Source organism: Stegodyphus dumicola, chromosome X1 (genome assembly GCF_044657685.1).
Source record: "Stegodyphus dumicola isolate Sdum_Otavi_A_Nest chromosome X1, ASM4465768v1".
NCBI classification, from domain to species: Eukaryota; Metazoa; Arthropoda; class Arachnida; order Araneae; family Eresidae; genus Stegodyphus; species Stegodyphus dumicola.
Window position 1 is genome coordinate 136,091,261 of NC_140780.1, and position 23,531 is coordinate 136,114,791.

Sequence of the window (23,531 nt, forward strand, 5' to 3'; positions counted from 1 at the left end):
CTTTTATAGATTATATCGTAATCTTAAATTTTATGAACTTTAAACACCTTATTTTACTTACAAACAAATAATTCTAAGATAGTTGATTTTGTAAACTTTATAAAGAAAGAAGCTTTATCCATATTTTAATATTCCACGCAATCTTACAGAGATATTGAATAAAAGGGGATAATACATACTAATGAACAATTTAAAAGCAACATTAGGGAGCTTTATGTTCAAACTTAACTTAATTAAAAAATTTATTTCATTCCCTCCTGATTGGACGGGCTCCTGTCATCGAGAGAAACCACAATTCATGCAGGACAGCAACTTTGCATGTCTTTTCAGTTCCTTCTCGCAAAACAACTAGCAGATTCAGAGACCAGAACTGAGCCTAAAACTGGGAAAAGAAAAAAAAATGTCCTGTCGATGCCAAGAAGAGAAGAGACATCCTGGCAGCATGGAGGAGGGACGGAAAAAGAATTCTGTGCCAAAATGTGGCTCCTGCTTCTATCATTTGGATTCGAAAAAGAGCGTAGAAAGAAGCCCTCGATTCTCCCCCATTCTTGATTTGGAGTTGGTGTGTTTGTTTTTGCTTTCTCTTTCTACCTATCTGAGTTTCTTTGTAATTTTGGGTCCGTTGCTCTGTGACAGAGGCGACTACGCATTGAGAACATTTCTGCTGTCGACATTCTGGTGAAAGACAACTGAGTTGTTTCCACCTTGCGTCTGAAGAAGAGTTGTATTTAGCACACTTTGGATAAAATAGTTTCTCTTTAATATATACCAAGGTATGTAAGTTTTATAGAATATTTAAGTATGAATGAACTTACTTAGCAACATTACTTTGCAGTAATGATTAGAGTGATTTCTGCAATACATAAAATTAAGGCTGTTAAGAGAATCGTTTACCTGCTAAACTGAGTGTTGCTTACAATTTTAGAAATTTTCCTATTTTTTAATTAGAATGTGTTAGCTTCAATTCAGATAGACTTGTTACAAATATCAGCTTCTCAAATTGCTTTCAAATATCCTTAAAGCTACAAATTGAAAGCAGGTAGAATAGAAGCGACATTTTATTGTACAGTCGGAACTTCCACTATTTAGTGAATTATTTTTAAAAACGAATGCGGTACATGCCCTTCTGCAGGTTATAGCTGGATTACTACATTATATTCATGTTTCCTAATATATTGCCTCTAAGTTGGGAGTTATCAGAAAGGTAAAAAGACAATGTAAGTCATTTTGGTGTAAGACAATGTAAAGATATTTTAGGCTGCAAAAGTTAAGAATTGAATAAAGTGTAAATTGATTCTATAGCGCATTTCAAGCTAATGCTTACGTGATTTTTGCATTATACCTTTGAAACCTTATTTACTGAATATCACTTAAAAACTTAATTTTAAAATTTTCTTTAAAAACGTTTTTAGAACTTATTAATGGAGCTGCGTATTTCGTTATTTTAGAGCTTAAACACATTCCAGCTCTCTGTTGGAATTTAAATTTTTAACTTGTTTGGAATTTGTAACTAAAAATAAACTCAATATATTTAGTAAATGATTTAGAAAGCCAGTAAAAACTATCTCAAACATACAATACATATATGATAATTAAATGCAACATTGCAATATAGTAACAACCGTCGCATTATAGAATTATGTCTTTTGTTTCGAATACGTGTCACACTTTCCGATTACACATTTATAATTTATTTCCTCTTTTAATTCTTCTTAGTCACAAGCTTACACATTCGGGGAAGTTTTCTAACAGCTAAAAACAGTAAACAGGAACTACTGATTCAATCGTTTAATGTGTAAACCGCTCTTTTATGCATTGAGAGCTCTTAGATTTGAGTCCCTTTCTAAACAGACTTTACAATATCTTGCAAAACAGCAAAACCTTGGGGTTTATAAAGTACGTCACTCATCTTTGTTGCGCGGAAAAGTACTCTTGTCATCTTACGTTTGGGCGAGGAGAGTGCAAATGTACTCAAAGGGCTACAAAGTTCAAGAGCATGATCAGAGATATCAGTTAATGCTTGCACACACACAGACACATATACATACTGTATATAAGTACAATTTTACTAATCATCATATTAGTTTAAAAAATATGATAAATTAAAAAGCTGAAAAAAGGGAGTGTAATTGAGAAAAAAAAACACCGTAAAGATGTATAGTTTTCGTTCAAAAAACAACTTAAATTAAAAATAAATTAAATTCAAAATAACTTAAATTAAAAAGTTATTTAAAACTTTTCCAGCTTTTTCATCTTTTGATCGTTTTTTCATTCTGGAGGAAAACAATGGCCATTGAATAAAACGCCAGGAGCCATCAATGTCTATAAGGCGCATCTTAAAAAATCTGTAAGCATTATTTCCCTTCAGCAGCTATTTAAAAGTCTTTTCAGTATCTATTATACATTCAGAATGTTTGCTTATTAGCTACCAAATCAAGAACACCCTTGACTGCTAGCAGTTTATCTCGTGTTCGATGATTTACACCTGTATTCTCTCTGCTGAGAACTGCGGTAATTTTATCCATGAATAACGTAAATACTGATCAATTCCTCTTAGAAAATCAAGAATACTCTTCTGTACTTAGGTAGATCGCCCTATCTAAGCATTTTGCGATAGTTAATATTCTAGCAACCATCAATTAAAGAGAACGAATGAATTTAATAATTGTGACTGAATGGCTGTATATAATTAAAATTTGATTGATTTCCTGTAAATGCCAGGCTATTGAAAGCATTCGCATAACTTTCATTATAATTTAAAGCTGCAATAAATGAGCAAGTTGCTATTATGGATATTTATTTCAGTAAAATTATTATTTACTGTAATCAATATCTGCATTTTATTTCCTCTCAAAACAGAATAAGGAAATGTTAATTTAAATCCAGTATAAAATCGAGCAAGATATAAAGTTACATTAGTTTATTTTTAAAAATATTTTCTAGGACTCGATGGGAATAAATGTCACATGTAAAGTAAAAACACGAAAATCCCAAACACACATTCTGGTTAGCCTCTTGGAATCGTAAATGTATTGAACTTCCATCGTTTCACAGCATTAGTCACTCAACCATTAGTGGATATCTGTTCCAACGTTGAAGCGTAGTATTTTTCTGCGCCAAAGTGGAGCCCAATAACAGAAGAATAGATAAGCTCAACAAGCAAAACACATATTGGAAGAAAGTATCGTTTGGGAATTCTATTGATAAGAGAAACAGTCATGAATTTCGCCCTGGGTAAGATACATGATATTCCCGGTACCTGCAAAATATCCAAAACCTATTTGTTCTCTTTTATTCAAGCAAAAATACCATTCCCATAATTTCTATAATAATTGAAGAGGTACAACTGGCTAACTTCTTTTGTTGGTGGTTCATCTGTGGAAAGTTTTGAACACCTTTTGATCTTGGTTGTCTCGTAAACGATCCTTCCCCCCCCCCAAATAACGATAGGTTTATGTATAAAATTTTGGAATAATTTTTTTCACATGTAACTTAAATATGAGTTTCCTCTTGAAAGCCTGTCATAAAGAGTATCTTTCCTGACTGATAAAGATGAACTAGTTTTCTGATAGATCTAAACATATTCCTTTAGTTAATAATAGTAAGGATTTTCTTTCTCTTAGTTTGGTTTTAGGAGCTTCACATAATCCTGGAACTGTTTGGGAGAGGGTTCTAAAACGAAACTGTTTCCTTTTGCAAATAATCCTCCATTCGTGAGTGAAGTACTTAAACAAATTATTTAAATTTTACGCCTTAACATGTTGCTTGTGTATTTGTAAAATCTGTTCGTTAAATAAGTAAAGCCATTTTTAAACAAAATGGGTGAAATTCTTTTTGACTTCATTGTCAACAATCTGAACAATCTATTCAGTTTTTTCCTTTCAACTGTAATATTTTCCTTGTTTAATATTTATTCATTTTATTGACTCGTCTGCCCTCTTCTAAACTCTCTTTAACGCAGTCAACGATTTTTATAATTTAAAGTTTTCTAAAGCTTTGTTGTTGGTGTTGTCTTGTCCGAGGAGTCAGTGCAGAGGAGTCAAACAGGACGAAAGTATCCAGAATAGCCGCAGCAACATCAATAACCCTAAAGCTTTAGCTTATAAAAATCACATATAATAAAAACGTTTTAAAAATTTTTAATATAGTTAACGCCAAGTTGAGGAAGTGTTGTCGGTGAAACGGTAAAGTCAAAGCAAAACCGAAATTGTGCTTATAGTGTCCTGGTGTTTAAAATCATTTTACTCACTATTTTACTTTAAATGGCTCGGTAATAATATTGGCGAAATTCAGCTTGCGTCTTTCGTGTCTCGAAAGACGACTTAGTACATGTCATAGATTTATATATAGCATTGTTCTAATATAGGTATTTTGACACAAAATCGGACCTTTTCATGAAATAACATACCAATTGTTTTTCCATATTTCGATTCTACGACTCAAATTACGCCAAACTACCAAGTTTTGTATCGCAAGAGTAGGTTTTTAAAATTTAGCTCTCAAAATTTTAGCTCCTCGATGTTAATTCAGTTTGGTATATATTTATTAATCTCTCTTTTTTTTTTATTAAACTTATTTGGTTCTTCCTTTCACATTTCGAAATTCAGGTTCATTCCGAATAAAATTCACAAATTTTTTGATTTATTTTAAAAATTTGTATTTTTAAATAAATTTTATCAATTTTTCAAAAACCATTTAGAATTATAATCTAAAAAAATTTTACCATCATCTTAAAGTAGACTTATTTCTAAGCATACCTGCAAAACATTACAGGTTTTTATTCAAAATTTCCGAAGATATACGTGAATTTATAAATTGGCGCGTTTTGAAATTTGGCATATTTGTTGAAAGCGATAAGACATCAAATGTGGTTTAGACACTTTGCTAAAATTATTTGAAAGTAGGAACGATGTGACTTTTTTCCGCTCTTGCACAATGCAAAAAGATAGGAACGAGTTGCTTTTTTTCCCCTCTTGCATAATGAAAGGTAAAGGAAAATTGGTTGCCATATATTAAGAAGTTCGTCTAGTGAATTATTCTTCGCGCAAATTGAAAAAAAATTATGCCAAGATAAATTTTTTAATTTCTTCGTAAATTTCGCACCAAATTTAAAAAAATTTAATATCTAGGCATAATTTGAATTCGTAGAATCGAAATATGGAAAACAAATGTTATGTTATTTCAGTAAAAGTCCGATTTTGTATCAAAATACCTAACTGTCCCCCCTTTTTTTTCGCAGCGTACATATATTGAGCGACCAAAACATTAAAATGACGGTAGTAGAAAGTATAGACTGGCGTTTCTGTGTAAGTGCCTATTTTCACCTGATCCAGTCGTAAATTACTAATGGGCAAATACCTAACAATGATAATGCATGACTTTGGGTTCTCCGAGTTCGCTTTATTTCTATATATAATTGTAGAGGGTCTGTCTTAAAGTGAATACCTCTGGAAAGGCTTAATACGCGCTATTTGAAAAAGCGTTCTGAGAAACATTTATATTACTTAATTTCTTTAATTTATTGCAAACATCGATAGCCTGATTAGCAGAATATTCAGCTTGAGCCCAGAAAAGGCTTCATCCTTGCCGAGCACACATGTCCGAAAATCGAACTAAACCGAATTCATGCTACGTTAAACAGGTGTGCGAATTTAACGTGACGTGGCTAAGCCTCAGCTCGAAGTGTCTGAATTCTCTGAGGTGGTAACGGTATAATTTTTCCCCTTATAATTCGAATTCGTTGCTATGTCTGATCATAAATTTTTCTGAGAATGTGGAATTCACCTTGCTAGATGGTCTTCGAAGAGTTCAAGGAAACAAATAATGTTGTACTACCTATTGCCTGAAATTATTTAAGCTATCTAACATAGCTGAAGGTTTTAGACGAGAATGCTTCTCATCATGTGAAAACTCTTTCTAAGCTGAAAATTCTGCCAGAAAAACATCAAAAGTACTAGTGTATATTTTTTTTACCCTTTGGTTAGAAAAAGCTGTAAAACAACATCAGGCTTGAAAAAAATAATATAAGTCTATGTGTGTGATATTCAGTGACAAGTCAAGAGACAACTTAAACAATAACAACGGACCCGAAATTTGTTACCTATCTGCAGATAACTGATCACTGCAGTGTGTTGCATTCATAACACTAATCGGTGTTATGATATAAGTATCTAAGTCGTTGCATAAGGTATTTTTATAAGGCTCCCTTAATGTTCTGCGATGCTGAGATGAGGTCTTGCATTCTTACTTTTCTTACTTAAACGTTGGAGGTGGTTTTGGCCCACAGTTTATTTTTATAAGCAAAGGTATTCATCTGCAGAAGGCTGGGTTTGATCAACATTTTAAAAGTGAACATATTTAGTGAATGGAGCTGTAAACCTGAGCCTCATGCAGCGTATATTAAGTCTATATAAAAAGTCTAGAAAATATAGATAAATACCAAAACTTGAAGAATAAAAGTAGTTTTTTATATTCATAAAATAAAAATTAGCTGCTAAATAGAAGGCTGACAGAACTATGAAACTACGAAATCCCCTTCCCCCCAGTTGAGAATCCCTATAAATTCGAAAATCGGCTCGATGTGCTGATCTTTAGATCACAATAGCACATAAAAGAAATGTTTCAGTTTCTTACAAGTGCGCATATTACCATGTTGAGTCCCTTAAATGCTATCATTAAAACGCTGTCAATTGTGCTATCTGACTTAACACTTTACACAACCTCTTGGTAAGATGGAGTCCATTGCACCCACCATCTTTATCACGTTTGTTTTCAAATAATCTTAGCAATCATATAAAAGTGAGATTATTTATAAATTAAACTTAAGGCTGGTCTAGGCTTATTACCCATTATTAGGAGCTTGATTTAAAGAATATTACGCTAAGAAGAGGCTTTAAATAATTCTAATTTCGAGTAATTAGTTTCAAACCAGACCTTTCTGCTTTTTCAAAGTAATATACGTATGGAAGTAGGCATACGGAAATCATTTGCATCTTACGCTGGATACTGATATGTTTTTATCTGTTAAAAATTTGGACTTCCGCATCATCAATTGCCATCTGATCTCAAAAAGAGTTCAGATGTTTGAAAATTTAATTTGAAAGCTGAGCTGCTATTATTTACGTAGCTTATAATTATTAATTAACAAATTAATAATTAACAAACACTTTTGTTAACCTCTATTTTCCTATTCAATATTCCGAGTATATTAGCTGAGATTAGAATTATCGGATTCATATCACTACTCGGATTATTGGATTATTTTAATTATAGCCAAGTTCACGAGAGCAATTTATTTAAGCCCTTCCCACGTTTGATTGAGAGTTTCGTGAGGGAAGAAATCCGCAGATCTCATATCCCTCTTTCCTAATCATCAGCCTCTCGACAACACTATTCGTTTTCTTGTAAAATGATCGTATCAAAATGAACGTACAAATGTAAAGAAAATCTTTGTATTGTGTTTCGTAAACTAAAGCTATAATATTTTATTTATATTTTGTATTGAACTCAGAATTTGTCTAATTCTTATCAGCTACTTATTCTGCCTTAATATAATGTAGAAGCCATGCAGAAACTTCGTAAGCCCTTTTCATTAAAGATATGTAGTAGTAGAATAATTAACAGGGAATCGGGATTTCCATATAAATCACTTCTGCTTAGATTGAATGGATATTTGACACTGCCTTGAAGATATATTTGTAAATAAACTCTCAGTTTCCTGTAGGTAAAGAACTTCATTAATTAAATCTGACTCAGACTGAATGCGTTCCAAATATATTTTTTCTTCAATTTGTACTATTGAATAAGCTTATTGTAAAATGCACTATTTTAACCTTTCACTCGACATTTTATAGTGACGAGTGAAAATTGTGTTCAATATTTGCTTATTCCATGGTATGAATGCCCTGCTACCTTTCATATCATGAAATAAACAAATATGTTTCTTTAATTTGCGTGTTATTTGTGTTTTTATTTATGTATGATGAAATGGTCAAGTTGTGAAATGTTGTAAATGTAGTCCGCAAATCGCAAAGAATATTATGAAGAATATTATTAGCCAATTAATTAACTCGAGGTGGAAAATATGATATGCATACAGAATAATATAATAATATACTTATTATGTTTACTTCAGAAACATTTTATGAACATTCAGTCACATTAAATATAAAAATACACTGTAGAGTCATTAGGGATTTTTGAAGCAGGAGACTTGAAAAACGTGCATTGGCCTTGCCGGGACTCGAACCCTGGACTTCTCGAATACGCATCGAGTAGACTTCCAATTACAACACGAAGGAATGCGAAAAGGAAGGAGAAAATAACATAATTGTATAATATTATATTGTATATATGTTATAATTGTATATTATAACATAATTGTAGTACCGAATGGATGATTGTAATCCTGATACTGTGCGTATTCCAAACTTCGGCACTGCTATCCGACACAACACAGACATTGCAATACTCATTTAAGATATTGTATATACGGTAATGAGGTTTTCCTTTTCATACCATAAATATTGCAAGTGCTGGTTTCAAAAACCAAACTGTTAGGATTTATGTAACCGAAAATCGATTTTTAAGCTATTCTGATAAACAAATAAAAGGAGCGAAATTAATTAGATTGAGTCGGAGCTCGCAAAGCAAAAGACTTTGTTTACACAAATGATTTAGGAAACGAAAAATCCGAGACTTTGAATTCTGTGATGTTATAACGTAAAAGCATACCAGAGAGGTTGGACTAAATATTTTATTTCCTAAAACTAAATATATAGCAACAATACTGCTTTCAGAATGCAGAAGCTTATCTATGCAGAAAAAATACAAAAAGCTACAGTAAGGACTTTTAAAGTATTAGAAAAATCTAAATGTTGCGCAACTAACGTGCACGATTGTCTTTGAACATGCTAATAGACAAAGTAATTTTTCTGTTAATTTTTCAAACCTCAGTATGTTAGATATGCAATTATTCACCACTTTCTTGAATTTATAAGCTGAAGAAATTTACTGAATTTTTCGTTTAAAGTGGGAGGGAAAAAGAATTAATTTTAATAATTTTTGAATGCATTTTATGCTGGACTCTTGTTCAGATATAAGCCAGACAAGTAATTAATGTGTCAAGAAAGCAGTTGAGATAGCAAGAAAAAGAATAACAGACTCCATTTGCAGTAAATTCTGCTGGATGATAGAAAGATAAAATTTCATTCTAAAATCCTATTTACCAGAAGTAAAATAGTTGTAACAGTCTAAATGCATACTACAGCTTTGGAGTAAAATTATCTCCAGACAAAATAAAGCATTGTATGAAGAGAGAAAGTATATTTAAAATTGTTTTCTTAGCTCGCTCCAGTGGCAGTCACATTAAGATAATGAATTACATCATTGGCCACGCAGTTACACCCCTGACAGATTTCATAAATTGTGGAGTTCTATTTCTTGACTTACTTAATAAAAGAGACAAATAAATAAAAAACTTCATTCTTGTATATCCTTTATAAGACACCTTGTGTAGCTCGCAAATGAGAAGCTCAGCGATGACATTGGTAAAAGCTCACCCAAGATTTAGGAATTAATCTTTATGACTTCTGAAAATTAAGTTAAAAAACGTCAGTTGCAAGAAAAAAGGGATTATGTAAAAGTTTTCATCTTCTAATTAATAAAGCTATATACACATGCTTCCATTCATGTATTAATTAGTAAAAGGCTCATTTCCGCATATAAAAGAAACTTAAGCAAGCATTTACATACTGCTACGCATTTTAATATGGTATGATAGTATAAGAAAATATGTTTACAACATTTGAATTATTACAGTGGAAATATGATTTCATGTTAAAATATGTAAGCAGATATTATTACAACAGAAAGTGAAAGATAAAAGGGAATGCTTTTATTCTTTAAAAAAAAGTGCATAAAGATTTATGAGAGTACAGTTTAATTTTAAGATGATCGCATATTTTAAATCTTTAAATCTAAAATATGTGAAGTGGACACCACATGACTTCCTCGTACGGTCTATTAAATTAAACACATTTTCTGCTGCAACAATAAACTGATATTGAATATTGTTAGATACTTCTTGTTAGACGAATGACCTATATAAACTATTATTATATATGTAAGATTTCGTTATTTGTCGAAAATGCTTTTTAATTTGACATTGTCAAAACATAAATATTTTCATTTAAAATACTTCTGCAATTGAAAGTATTTGACTACGACCAACGATTGCGGAAACAAAGGCCGAGTAAGTACTTTTAAGCCAAATAATGAGGTGGATATACATATATATCCATATATGTTTATTACTGCCGATAGCAATAAGAAAACGTAGGTGCACAACCACATGTTAGCAGCAGCCTTATATACAAAATTTCAACGTTCTAAGGCTAACTGTTTTTCAGTATGTGAGATACATACGTATGTACAGACTTGTGCGTACAAAATGCAAACAAAAAATCGACCTAATAGACTCAGAAATTGTCAAAATGGATATTTGAGTTGAAATACAATACCCAAAACATTTTCACGATCATAATACTTTATTTTACTTCAAACAAAGGAGTAAAAAAGACTGTTTTTGCAGTTAAGAAAGAGCTGGAGACAGTACTCTATCAGTTCTGCTTGTTTGTTAATTAACCGATTAAGCAAAGCACGCAAGGGCTGTTTATCTAAGCTGAAGAATACCTTCGTGGGTAACTTTCCGTGGTTTCTCCAAAATGTGATTTAAGTTTTGAGTAGCTCTTCCGTTATGTTCATTCGTTCTGCTGTTTGCTGTGTGCCTAACGTGGCCTAGCGGTGTTATATGCTCATTTTTTAAGAGTAGAACTTCAGTTATGGAACAATGATATATACAATTAGTAACAATGATATATATAATTAGTTTCAAAGGCAGCGTTAACATTATCCGATGTTACGGGTCAAAACGAAGTTCCAGGAAGGAGCGAGTATGCGCAGTAGTGCGGTGATTAACATTGGATTTGCTCTTAGTCCAATAAGAGGGGTCTTTGAAAGCAGTGCTACCTGAAACTGTTATTTCACATCCAAATTATAAGATGATATTCTGCGTATATAAAGAAAATTTCTTTTCGTTAAAAACTTCTCATAAGTGGTATGCACGTTTTTTTTTTCAAGGTTGTAAAAGCCTTATAGGCATTACAACAAGATTTGACCAATCAAATGTAATCCTTACACCTGAATTTACAAAATAAACGGATGATGGTGGAAAGGGATCTTAGGGTGAATTCACTTTGGATTCCAAAGTGAACTGCAGTAAACATTTCGAGAAATTGGCTGATAAAGCAAGAAAAAGACTTTGGATCATGAAGTATATCTCCGATAGGGACTGGGATTTTGACGCCTCTACCCTTAGAATAACCTTCATCACCCTAGTCCGCCCTGTCCTTGAATATGGTTACCAAATCTATCAATTGGCCTGAACTACTAACTTGAGGAAATTGGAGAGAGTACAGCTCAGTGCGGCGGGAATTATCAGTGGCCTTAGAAACAGTTGCCCACACGACGTGGTTCGCTATGAAGTGGTTGATGTATTTAATTATGGCAAAGCACACTAGGGCTATCTGCCTAAGGGGAGGGATGCCTTCGGGGAGGACTTTCTAAGGAAAACTGACTCGTATACATGTTACACATGGGGAAAACCATGAAAACGTCCATGCAGCCAGCCCTTTCACGGGATCCAAACCTCGGACCGAACTACCAGTGTTCAGCGACTTTACCGCTCGGCCTCTGGTGGGCCCGCTATATGAGGTGGATATCCAGCCTTTGGTAATGCGTTTTAAGGTGAATTCCTACAAGTATTTTAACAGGCTCAAGAGTTTAGGTCCTTGTAATCGGACATCAGCCATCATTTTCAATTTGACAAGCAATAAACGCCTAAAGCGAGCCAGCCCACTTAATTACTGTGGAATTCGGATTTTATCAATTTTAATGTTGAAACATCTATACCTTTGTTGCCGTTATGCTCCAGATACTTCATTTAATTATGTTAACATCCGTGAGGAATTGTCGACTTATATTGTCAAGGGCAGTCAACACCCGGAACTCCTCAGGCAAATGACACTTGAAATCATAAATGATATTCCTGCCCAGGCTTTTGAGATATATACAGATGGAAAAATAGATCAAATAAGGGTACAGCAGAGAGTGGTATATATAGTAACAAATCTGAAGGCGACATCAGATGCATCATCAGAAACTCAGATCATTGCTCCGTCCTCAGATCAGAACTTATCACCATAAGCAAAGCACTTAATTATGCTTTCTATTCGACTAGTGACATTATATGGATTTTGACAGACAGTAGAAGCTCCATTCAGTACCTTAAAAACTGGCTTAAGATTATGAATAAAACCAGTCAGAATATCATATCTAAACTTTTTGAGCTTGAGTAGCGTAAATGAATATATCTCCAGTGGATACTGTTCCATGTTGGGGTGCATATTATTGAAATAGCCGACGATCTTGCAAGGAAAGGTTGTGATCTCCCTACCCCCACTTCCACTGATTTAAGCCCAACTGAAATACATTCCTACTCCAAAATAAAACGAACATGGCGTGGAAAATTTCTCTCGCTCACCTACTTGAATTGTACAAGCTGTCGGCTGAGCAGGATGATGTCAGCTATTTACTTGTGCAGCAAAGTCTCTTGGACTTGGTGTAGACTTTCCTGCCCCAAAGGAATTAGTAACAACAACAACAGGGAGAATTCTACAGCTGGAACACTATTTTCAGGCAGCTCTTTCATCAACAGTCATTCTACTGCCTATACCCTCAATCATTTCTGTCTACCTCGTACGAACGGTCAGCTTTCGCATTTATGTATTTGAGAAAACAATTTTCACACCAGAAAAATAAAAAAATATATTAACATTTTTTAAGTGTTTTCAAGTCGACTGTCTCATAAAGGTTGGAAAAATCAAACCCCGGTAGCAGATTCGAAGAGGAATAAAAGGAGGCAGATAGTGAATACGTGGTGTCAAAGATGATACAGTTTTGTAGATGCTAATGTCTCCTGACTCACTAAGGAGCACATGATATATCAAAAGTACCTAAATTATCAGTGTGTAAATTTTTATAACGATAACATCATCCAAAATTATTTTAATAACAACGCGATTGAATGTTAATATAAGGTTAATTTCAGTTTGTTTCTAGTATTTAGAAAATACTTTTTTATGAATAATATTATTTTATGTGAAAGAAAATAAAAGTAAAATTACACTGAAAGAATGTACAATAGCGTTTAAAAAAATCACATGGTTCAAGAATTCAGCTCACGGCCTTTCGGCTATGCTGCATATTACCAGTAGATTGTAGCAGGTTTAAGAAAGCGCATGAATTTTCTAGTATACAATTATTTAAGTCTACAGACTTGATTTTTTTTTCTTTTTTTTTCGGAGTGGTGCAAAAGTAATTTCTTAAATGATATTTCTAGTTTAAAATTTGAAAAAGGAAGGAATTCTTCCAATTTTATTCTCATTCACTTTCTGACTCTGCCCCACATACAGATCCATCGTCGCAGTGATGTTATTAATTATGGAAGGAATGTTGTATTTTTACATAGATAAGGATTAAAAATGAAAAGTGAATTTTAATTAATGACCCCAAAACAATCTGACACATAGTTAATTCGCACACTATGGATTCAGAGCCGTGTGCCACAAGGCATTTCTTAACCGGTCTAAAAACCCGTTCAATGCAACCGTTAACGAAATTAACACTAGAACTACCAGTGATGAATATATACTGAATTCTATGGAATCTGCCAGTTTGATAATTGGCAGAACTGAAATGATGATGCCAATTTGACTGTAAGGTATTTCTCCCGTCGGTTGATCTTTACATTATGGTAACTTGGCGTTTTTTTGGCGAAAATTTGGCGACCAACTCTCCTACAGCAACCCTCTATTTTTTTTTCTCGCCGCCATTTTGTCTTCACGAAGTAAAGAAAGACATGTTTCTTTTCTTTTTATCTCCTGAACACTTCTTCCAACAATCTACTAGCCGAATTACACTTATGCTAGAAATTTTATCAAACAAAACTGCTTAATCATAACAAATATTCACTGCAAAATTAGGAAAAACTGCACAATACCATCCTCCTTACGCATTTTTCAAAATAACACATACACATAAACCATGTACACGCCGACTTATTTTTACTTAAAAAAAATCCCAGAATTGCACAAAAATGGCATTGCGCACACTCTTCACTATATCCATGTACACTGCTTTTTTCTCATAAATTACAAAAATTTCACGAAAATACATGACAATTTTCTCAATCTTTAAACCCGGTAAAAAGAACATATATGAAATTACATGATCGCGAAAAAGTATTTACCTTTTACAAATATCAACATTTCCACATATAAAATAAATAGAATATCCAAAAACTTTTACCTCTAAATCATCTATTACATTATACACGTCACCAACGAATTCATATCGCAAGCACTACAAATACTTAATATCAAATATTTAAATTATTTCCATGCACGTTTATTTCAACTTAAACGTATACCAAATTCCTACAAACATAATATTCACAAAATAACTATCATTTAATTAAAATATAATTAAATTTAAAAACACTACTTAAAATATAAATGAGCACATACATTAAATTAATAAAAATTACCTTACAATCCTAATTACTTTAAACTAAATCATTGCTAATAACAATTTTCCCAATAATACCAAATTACTTTACTTCCACCTTACATTTAGAACAATGCATAAAAATATCTTCAAATAATTAAAAATACTAACTTACCTAATCTTCTTCGGAATCTTGATTACGTGTCCGATAAACTTTTCTTCTTTCTGTTTCAGGATCTTTAAAATCATACTTATATTTCACAGCAAGGTACCAGGTAAAATAAAAAACTTAATAAAACATCTTTATTTCTCTCTCGCACAACCTTAAAAAACACTTATTACTATCCTTTTCAATACCACTAAATACCCATTTCGAATTCACTTTAGTTACGGCCATGGGATCCAAATATTCACAAACACTATTTCACACAACACAGAATAAAGCCAAATACAAAATTGCCAGATTTTTTCCCGATTAAAGAACAGTAATTCGTCCATTAATATCACATGACATATCCCATGATCTCTCATTTCCCTCACACAAAATAATGCGTAATCAGAACTCAATACTACTCACATTCTTAACAAAGTCTAACTAACCTAATCTTCTTCCTAATCTTCCTTACATGGTGGATACACTTTTATTATGGATTCAATAAAATTACTGAACGATTTTTTTTCCGAATTTGATAGAATTTGATAAAAGAAAAATTCTCTTTATCACATCTACAATTCACTTTAGACAGCGCCATACAATCCCAAAATTATTCAACCCTACTTCACACAACACACAATGAAGCTTAATACAAAATAATATACATCCACAAATACTTGTCCAAATTCCCCCCTTTTCCGATTAAAGAACCGTAATTCGTCCATTAATATCACATGATATATCCCATGATCTCTCATTTCCCCCACACAAAATAATGCGTAATCGGAACTGAATACTGCTCACATTATTACCAAAGTCCCAGGTAGTAACCTTTATCGCCTCCAAAATGTCGCCAAACTACCAGTTACCATATTGTAAAGATCAACCCTCCCGTCTTCTTAGCATGCCTTCGTGGTGTAATGTTCAGAACACTCGGTGCGCATTCGAGAGGTCCGTGGTTCGAGTCCCGGCGAGGGCATTGCATATTTCACATCTCTTGTTTAAAAAATAACCCAATGTCTCTACACTGGCGTCCGAACTAAAAAAGGTGGTGGATGAGGATTCTTCACCATCAGGATTTGGCGACTGGGTCCCCTAAGCCCTTTAAAAGGGGAAGTACATAAGGTATTTTTACCGCCCTCTTAGCGTACCTTCGTGGTGTAGTGGTCAGCCCACTCGGCGCGTATTTGAGAGGATCGTGTCCCGGCGAGGGCATTGCATATTTTTCATGTCTCCTGCTTCGAAATAACCTAATGCTTCTACATGATAACTGGCAATAAATTGATATACACTCTTTTGCAAAACAATCGAAGCACCAAGAAGGACTTTTGCGATCGTGACAGAATTTGGTATGCAAAAACATCTTGTTCGAACATGCAATTGATCAAAGTTTCAAGGCAAATGAACAGGAATTGCGATCATAGCGCGTATTTATCGTGCGCAATTGGCAAAATACGAAACCAGTAACAGAGGCGAAAAATTTATCTTTTCTTTTGTTGCTGCCATTGTAATTCCGTAAAGAAGCAACTAAAGATGGCATTACGACGATATCGAAGATCTTACAGACAATTAAACGACTTCGAACGTGGTCGCATTGTAGGGTTGCGTGAAGCTGGGTGGTCATACCGAGCAATAGGCCACCACCTGCAGCGTACAGACACTGCTGTGCAAAGATGTTGGCAGCAATGGTTGCTACAAGGAAATTGCCTTCGAAATGAAGGAGCAAAAATGGGAGGCAAGATAGGATGATTGTTCGCCAGCCCCGAACCGCCCAACGGTATCATTGTCGACTATTCAACGCACTACAGGCACGTCTATACCTCCCGTGATACCGTCCATCATCTCACGGCGCTTGTCTGAGGCAGGGTTACACTCACAGATGCCTTTAAAACGTTTGCCGTTGACCCCACAACATCGGCCGAGTCGTCTAAAGTGGTGTCGCAGCCGATCATCATGGCTGCCATCACACTGGCATCGAATGGTGCTCAGAGAGGAATCCCACTTCACTCTTGAAGCAGGTGTTCACTGTGTTCGTACCTGGAGAGGACGGGTCCAGAGGTCCCAATCAGCCTTAGTTTTTCAAAGGAATACAGCTATAACCCCTGGTGCAATGGTGTGGGGCGCTATTTCTTATGACAGAAGGTCATCTTTATTGATCCTCCGTACATCTTTAATAGCTCAACGATATGCTGATACCATCCTGCGGCCGGTTGCAATAACGTTCATGGCACATCCTGGGGTCATTTTCCAACAAGATAATGCCAGGCCACATACCGCTGGTATATCGTTGGACTGTTTCCGTGCGGTTGATACTCTTCCTTGTCCAGCAAGTTCACCAGATCTTTCACCAATTGAGCATATCTGGGACATGGTAGGCCACCAGATTCGGGCGCCACAAAATATCGCACATCTGGAGCGACAACTGATGAATGCCTGGCAGACTGTGTCGCCAAATGACATTAGGAACCTCTACCCTCCTTAGCCTCAATGAATTCAAGCATGCATTGCCGCCAGGGGCGGTTTGACCAACTACTAATTTGAACACTCAATAGGTGATTGTGAGGCGTGAATAGGTACTATGACCTTGATTTTTTAAATCATTTTATTATCTGTATATGAGCTATACACATATTCAACTTCAATCATCATTCATCAAAATCAGCCACTTCCTTCATGGTGTTTCGATTTTTTTGGAAAAGAGTGTATTGGAAAAACGAAGTAGCAAATGTAGTTTTTTGTAAATGAAATTGACAAACAAACAAAAACAGCATTTAATGCATTAAATCATTTATTTTTAACTACGGAACATACGGAACTAGATACTTGATTGAGATATTTAGTATTAAAGCAATTTTTTTTTGATAATTTGTCTACAGTTTCTTACCTTTAATTCTTGCAGATGGATCTAATTTTGAATGCACTCTCCTGAAACCTGCTTTTTGCAATCAAAACAAGCAGAATTCGTTTTAATTTTGTTGCACCCTCCTGTTTCTGATTACTAGATCTTTCTTTTGAATTTCCCGAAATGCAGTTTACTGAGTAGTGTGCATTCCTGTTGTTCTATAAAATGCTTTATTCTGTTGCTGCTGCATTCGCTTGTGAGACTTTCGGTAGTTAAAACAGGGAAGAAAAAAAAAGAGTCTTCTGGCTCTTGTGCCTATAGTTTCCTTTTATTTAAGATTATTATTCCTTCTATGGAATGATTGAGACTAAATTCACATATTACAGAAAAGTTGTAGGCGCCGTCTAAGTGATTGTTTCTGCTCTGCCTGTTTGAGAGCTATCGGATAACAATATATATTCCAAATTTAGTTTTGTTATGATATAATTCAGGTTCTGGAGTATGTTTATTAGATTTGTTAGTATTTACAAATTTTTGTTTGAAGCTAAAACTAATACTTTTACGGCAGTTTAATTTTTATAAACAGATAGGCTGATGTTATCCGACTTACAGCTGCGTGGAGAAACGATCCACATTATTGCTCTTTTAGTTCTGCTATTTTTAGCACAGCCTTCCTGTTTACACCTGTGTATTTATAGTTAGGTTTGCTTTGTAATGGAAAGTATTTTCGCAAGTTACTTGTAAAGGAAATAAATAAATAAAAAAATTTTTAAAATATCAGTGGTTAGTTTTTTCACAGTTTGCATAAAGTTAAGCAAGAATTCATTCGAAGATGATAAAGGTATAATTTAAAATTAGGAAAAAAGCAGACTTAGATTAGCGTAAACTATGAAAAAACTTCTATCTATTAAAGGGCGATCAAACATAGATCATTCTTCTTTTAGGAACAAAAAACATTTTGCCCAAAATTGGAATGTTATTTTAAGCCTCAAAAAGTTTTGTTTCTGAATATGCATTTAGTAGAAACCATATTAGAAACTGAATTTTGATGCAGCAGTATGCAGTACGGTAAAATATGAGCGGTACATACGATTAGAGAATTGAAAGTGCAAGAACTTCCTTGTAAACTAGGCAAATCTCTAAATTCGCAAGAAACCTCGGTGTCTGAGTGAGTTCCAGCCATTATTATTAAGACTTTCCTAATGAGAGACAAAATCGGAACCGTGTTTCCCTTGAATTTCTATACCCAACAATCAATTTAAATTCAATAATTTAAACATTATTTAGGCTCTATGAATTTGCAATTACTGACCTTAACGTTAAGTATCCATAATACTCAATTTACTTTTTTCTTTCAATGCAATGTTTAATACATTAAATTAAATATTTAGCACATAATTATAAAATAGTTCTTGCGTTAAATGATTTTCTTTTATCTAGGCTACTTTAAGATTGCTATGATATCCAAGCAACCTCTAAAGCAGGCTAGGATAGGATATTCAATGTATTAGGTTGTTAAACGCATTTTCGACTTGCTCTGTTTAAATTTATGACGGATTTAACACGACAATCCTGACAAAAACCGGAGTCAAGGAGAGGCTAAATATATGTATCAAGTATACTCTATACTGTAAAATATATATCGGTATAAATTAGAATAAAATAACTTTTTGGCCGGATTCAGTTCAACATTGTAAAGTCTTTAGGTATATTCACTTTCACTGGCAAGAGTTATCAGACTTTCCAAACAAAATCGTCACGAAACTTTCAGAGATAATAAATCATGTGAGCAAAACAACAAAGTGTGGCTTTCCGCAATAGCCCGAAAATCCCAAAACGTATAAGATGGTGCCAGCCCTCATAATATTTGCAGTCATGGATAGGCAAATGCAATGTAGCTATAAGACATTCTGTTATCAACAAAGATCAAGTACTCCACATATCTTACTCATATGAAACTCTTGACGGGAGGCAGGACTAAGAGCAAAGCTTGATTGTATACGCTACAAGTAGGTAATGAAGACACTAGACTCACAGGTAGGAGCATTACATGCTCCATATAATAAAGTTTCACATATAGTAAATTTTGTGTCTGGAAAGGAAATAACTTTTGAGATGGGAAAGGATAAATTGTTTTAGATTTAAAACTTGGGTAGTTGCTTTTTGAACATACAGCTTTAAAGGCCATTAGTGAAATTTGCGTCCTGTGTTGCGTGCTATTGGAATCTGATGCACATATGCTGGCGAATTCATGCCTTTTATGTTACATTGCACCGCCTATCTCAAGAACTGTGATACTTTGCGATACACTGTTTAGCGCTATATCGGATTTCCAAGCAACTGTTGCTGAGATATTTTGCTGTTCCGATAGCGTAAACAACTTCCATATAAAAGCTTGTCAAAGGACGTTGCAACCATATCATTTGTTGAATACTTATGTATCGCCTAATTTATTAATACTCATAAAACAGCATGAGGATTATAAGCCATTTAGCTTATCGTAGAACATACACATTAACCGACATTTCTTATTAGAGGTTAAATATATTCGTGTTCTATATATTACGCCATTCAAGTAATGGCCACTGCCATACCACAGACATGCCTCCTGCCACGAATGCGCCTTATTACATAACTATACTGTAACTCCCAATGAAGGTTGGGCCCCAGATAGATTATGTTTGTCAGTCCGTAGCTGTAAATCTTTGGGTCACACTATTTTATGCGCCCTGTGCGGTAGTGGGTGATTATGATATGCCACACTTTACTTTTGCTGTTTTGTGTTGTGATTTACATCAGTTGTCTGACAGCAACATTAAATAAAGTCTACGAATGGCACAATTTTGCACGCTTAAGCCATAATAATATCTGTAGACTTTGGCTTTGTAAGCCTTGGACATCTTATAGGTAACAATACGAATTTTCCCAACTCCGTTCTAATTTTGACAGATAATCTTTGGAGAGGATGTGATAATGTCCCATCCCTCTTCCCTTATCAGCAAACAATTGGTAGGACTTTCGGCTTGACAGTATTAAAAGTGCCCCCATATGGCAGACCCTACATACTTATAAACATCCATGCCTTCTCTGGAATTCAAAACCGGTTCCTAGGCTATGACAGCTGACTATTCTAATTTTGTTCGATGTTATGCAAATTGTACTTCTTTCTTTGTACCGAGGAGCGGCGCAGACGCAAATTTGTTAGGTTTTTAAAGCTCGCGTTTAGAGCTTTGAGGTTGCTGTGAATTACTGGAGTTTCAACTAAGCAGAGGTTCTTCTGAGTTTGTGTTGGTAAGCCGCCACTGAAGTCGGAGTTTGTGTGGTCTTCGCCGTTCCTCAACTAACTGACTTTGAAAGTCAATAAAGGAGTTTCGGTCAACGTTATGATTCTGAGGTTTTTTGGGTTCTATACTGAAGTAATATCAAGTCAATTTACAGTCCACTATTTTTAACAACGGAACGTACATGGTTTTTGGTCCGTCGAGCCGGAGACGCAGTAAATTTGGTGAGTCAGTGTGTTTTTTTATCTTTCTTATTAGATAAGGGAATTTACAACGCTTAAGACTAAAAAGCGTGTAGCTAAAGCTAAGTTAAGTAAACTGAAAGAGAAAATTACAGTGACTTACGATTCTGCTGATGTTGATCAGTTAGAACGTTTTAAAGCTAGATTAAATAATTTAATGACCGAACTTTCTGATATTTTTAGTAACATATTTGTAGTGTGTGAAGAAAAAGATATTGATGTATTTATAGAAGAACAACAGGTCATACAAGATACTGTTGATGAGTTAATTTTAATGCTAACCAGAGTTAAGAATGTTAAAGACATTAGTGTGGAAACTAAATCTTGTGAAATAGCGAGTATACGCTTACCTAAGCTAATTCTTCCTGTATTTAGTGGCAGTACTGAAGAATGGTTATCATTTTTTGATTTATTTAAAACGGCGATAGTGGATAATGACTGTTTATCAGGTGCACAAAAGCTACAATATTTAAAGAGTTCTTTAAAAGGAGATGCTTTGTGGATTGTTCAAGCTTTAACTATTTGTGACAGGAATTTCGAAATAGCGTGGCATTTATTGTGTCAAAGATTTTCACATAAGAGAGAATTACTTTCATCGTTATTAAAGAAAATCTTGTATTTATCAAATTTACAAGCTGAAATTCCTAGTCAGATATTAGCGTTAGTAGACACTGTAAGAGAGTGTGTGTGTTCGTTTGAAAATCTAGGATTCAAAGTGGAGCAATTCGCGGATACTATTTTAATGTTAATAGTACAGTTTAAATTGGATTCTTCGACGAGAGGATGGTGTGAAAGAACATTAAAGAGTGAGGAAATACCAACACTTAATAATCTGCTAGAGTTCTTGAAATCTCATGCCAGAACCTTGCAAGCAGGTAAAACGCAAGGTGTTAAAAAACAAGTTACAAAAGACAAATTAACTTCATTGGCTTCAGAGATTCGCGCGCAGTGTACGTATTGTAAAGCCGGTCATTCAGTTTTTAAATGTAATAAGTTTTTAAATCTGAATGTTCAGGAACGCGTTAATTTTGTCAAGAGAAATAATGTTTGTTTTAATTGTTTGGTTTCAAATCATAAAGCTTTCGAGTGTAGAAGTACACATAAATGTAAAAAGTGCTTTAAAAATCATCACACACTACTGCATTTCGAAAGAGTTCAAAATGAGCCAAAGGCACGTAAAAGAGTTACGAACAGTTCGAATGAATTATCAGTGACGGCTAAGCCATTTTTTCCTGGGCCAGAACCTCGCGCTCAATCAGCTGGGTCAGGGGAGAATATCGCAAGTTCTAGTCCAGTAATTAAATCTTGTGTTTCAGACTTTAATTTTCAGAGTGAAAGTTTTATTATGTACGGCTGTAATTAAAGTGTTAGATTCATCGGGTGAATACCAATTGTGTAGAGCCCTCCTTGACCCTGGCAGTCAAGCAAGCCTGATTTCAGAAGATTGTGTACAAAGGCTAGGGTTAGCAAGAAGAAATGCCAAAGTTTTTATTTCATGTTTAGGGTCTTTGGATACGAAAACTAATGGAATTACGGAAATAAACTTCGTTCCGCATTTTCCGGCGAAATTGTCATTTAAAACACCAGTATTTATCATCAATAGAATTATTTGAACTTTGCCGCATTTTACATCGGATAAGAAGTACGTTGAGGAATATAATGATTTAATGTTAGCAGATCCAACATTTTACAAAAGCGGGCCTGTTGATATACTTTTAGGCGTAGATATTGCCTTACCTCTTTTAAACGGAGAAATAATTAAATGCGAAGAAGGTAAACCGGTAGCTTCTCGTTCTGAACTAGGATGGATTATTTCAGATAGTGTGAATAATTCAACAAAAATTAATCCTACTATCTATGTTAATAATATACAAGTGGAAACTGATCAGATGCTGTCTGACTTTTGGAAATTGGATGCTGTACCTACGTTTGACATGCTTACTAAATCGGAGAGAGCATGTGAAGATTATTTCAAATCTACATATACGAGAGAGGAAAGTGGGGTATATACTGTGAAATTACCGTTTCACTCTCCGCCTTCTCAGCTTGGAGATTCCAAACAATTAGCTATGCGTAGATTCCAAACAATTAGCTATGCGTAGATTCCAATCTTTAGAAAATTCACTTCTAAAAAGGCCTCAGATATATGAACAGTATAAGGATTTCATGAGGGAATACCTTGAGCTGAGACATATGGAGGGAGTGCCTGAGGGAGAGATTCTTATTGACTCTACGTATTACATGCCTCATCATGCCGTATTAAAGGAATCAAGTACTACGACTAAACTGAGAGTTGTTTTCGATGCTTCAGCTAAAACGACATCGGGTCTTTCATTGAATGATATTTTGATGGTTGGGCCAAGAGTTCAGCAAGAGCTGTTTCCAAT

At 34.4% G+C, this 23,531-nt stretch overlaps 1 protein-coding gene across 1 annotated transcript in view; it reads left to right on the forward strand.

The window, feature by feature from the left end:
• The first annotated feature begins 504 nt into the window (after nt 1–504).
• Nucleotides 505–23,531, forward strand: part of LOC118199509 (myosin light chain kinase, smooth muscle-like) — a 127,525-nt gene continuing 104,498 nt past the window's right edge. Inside the window, exon 1 of the mRNA XM_085808502.1 lies at nt 505–773. The gene's annotated coding sequence lies outside the window, so the exon portion shown is untranslated. The remainder of the gene's footprint in view (nt 774–23,531) is intronic.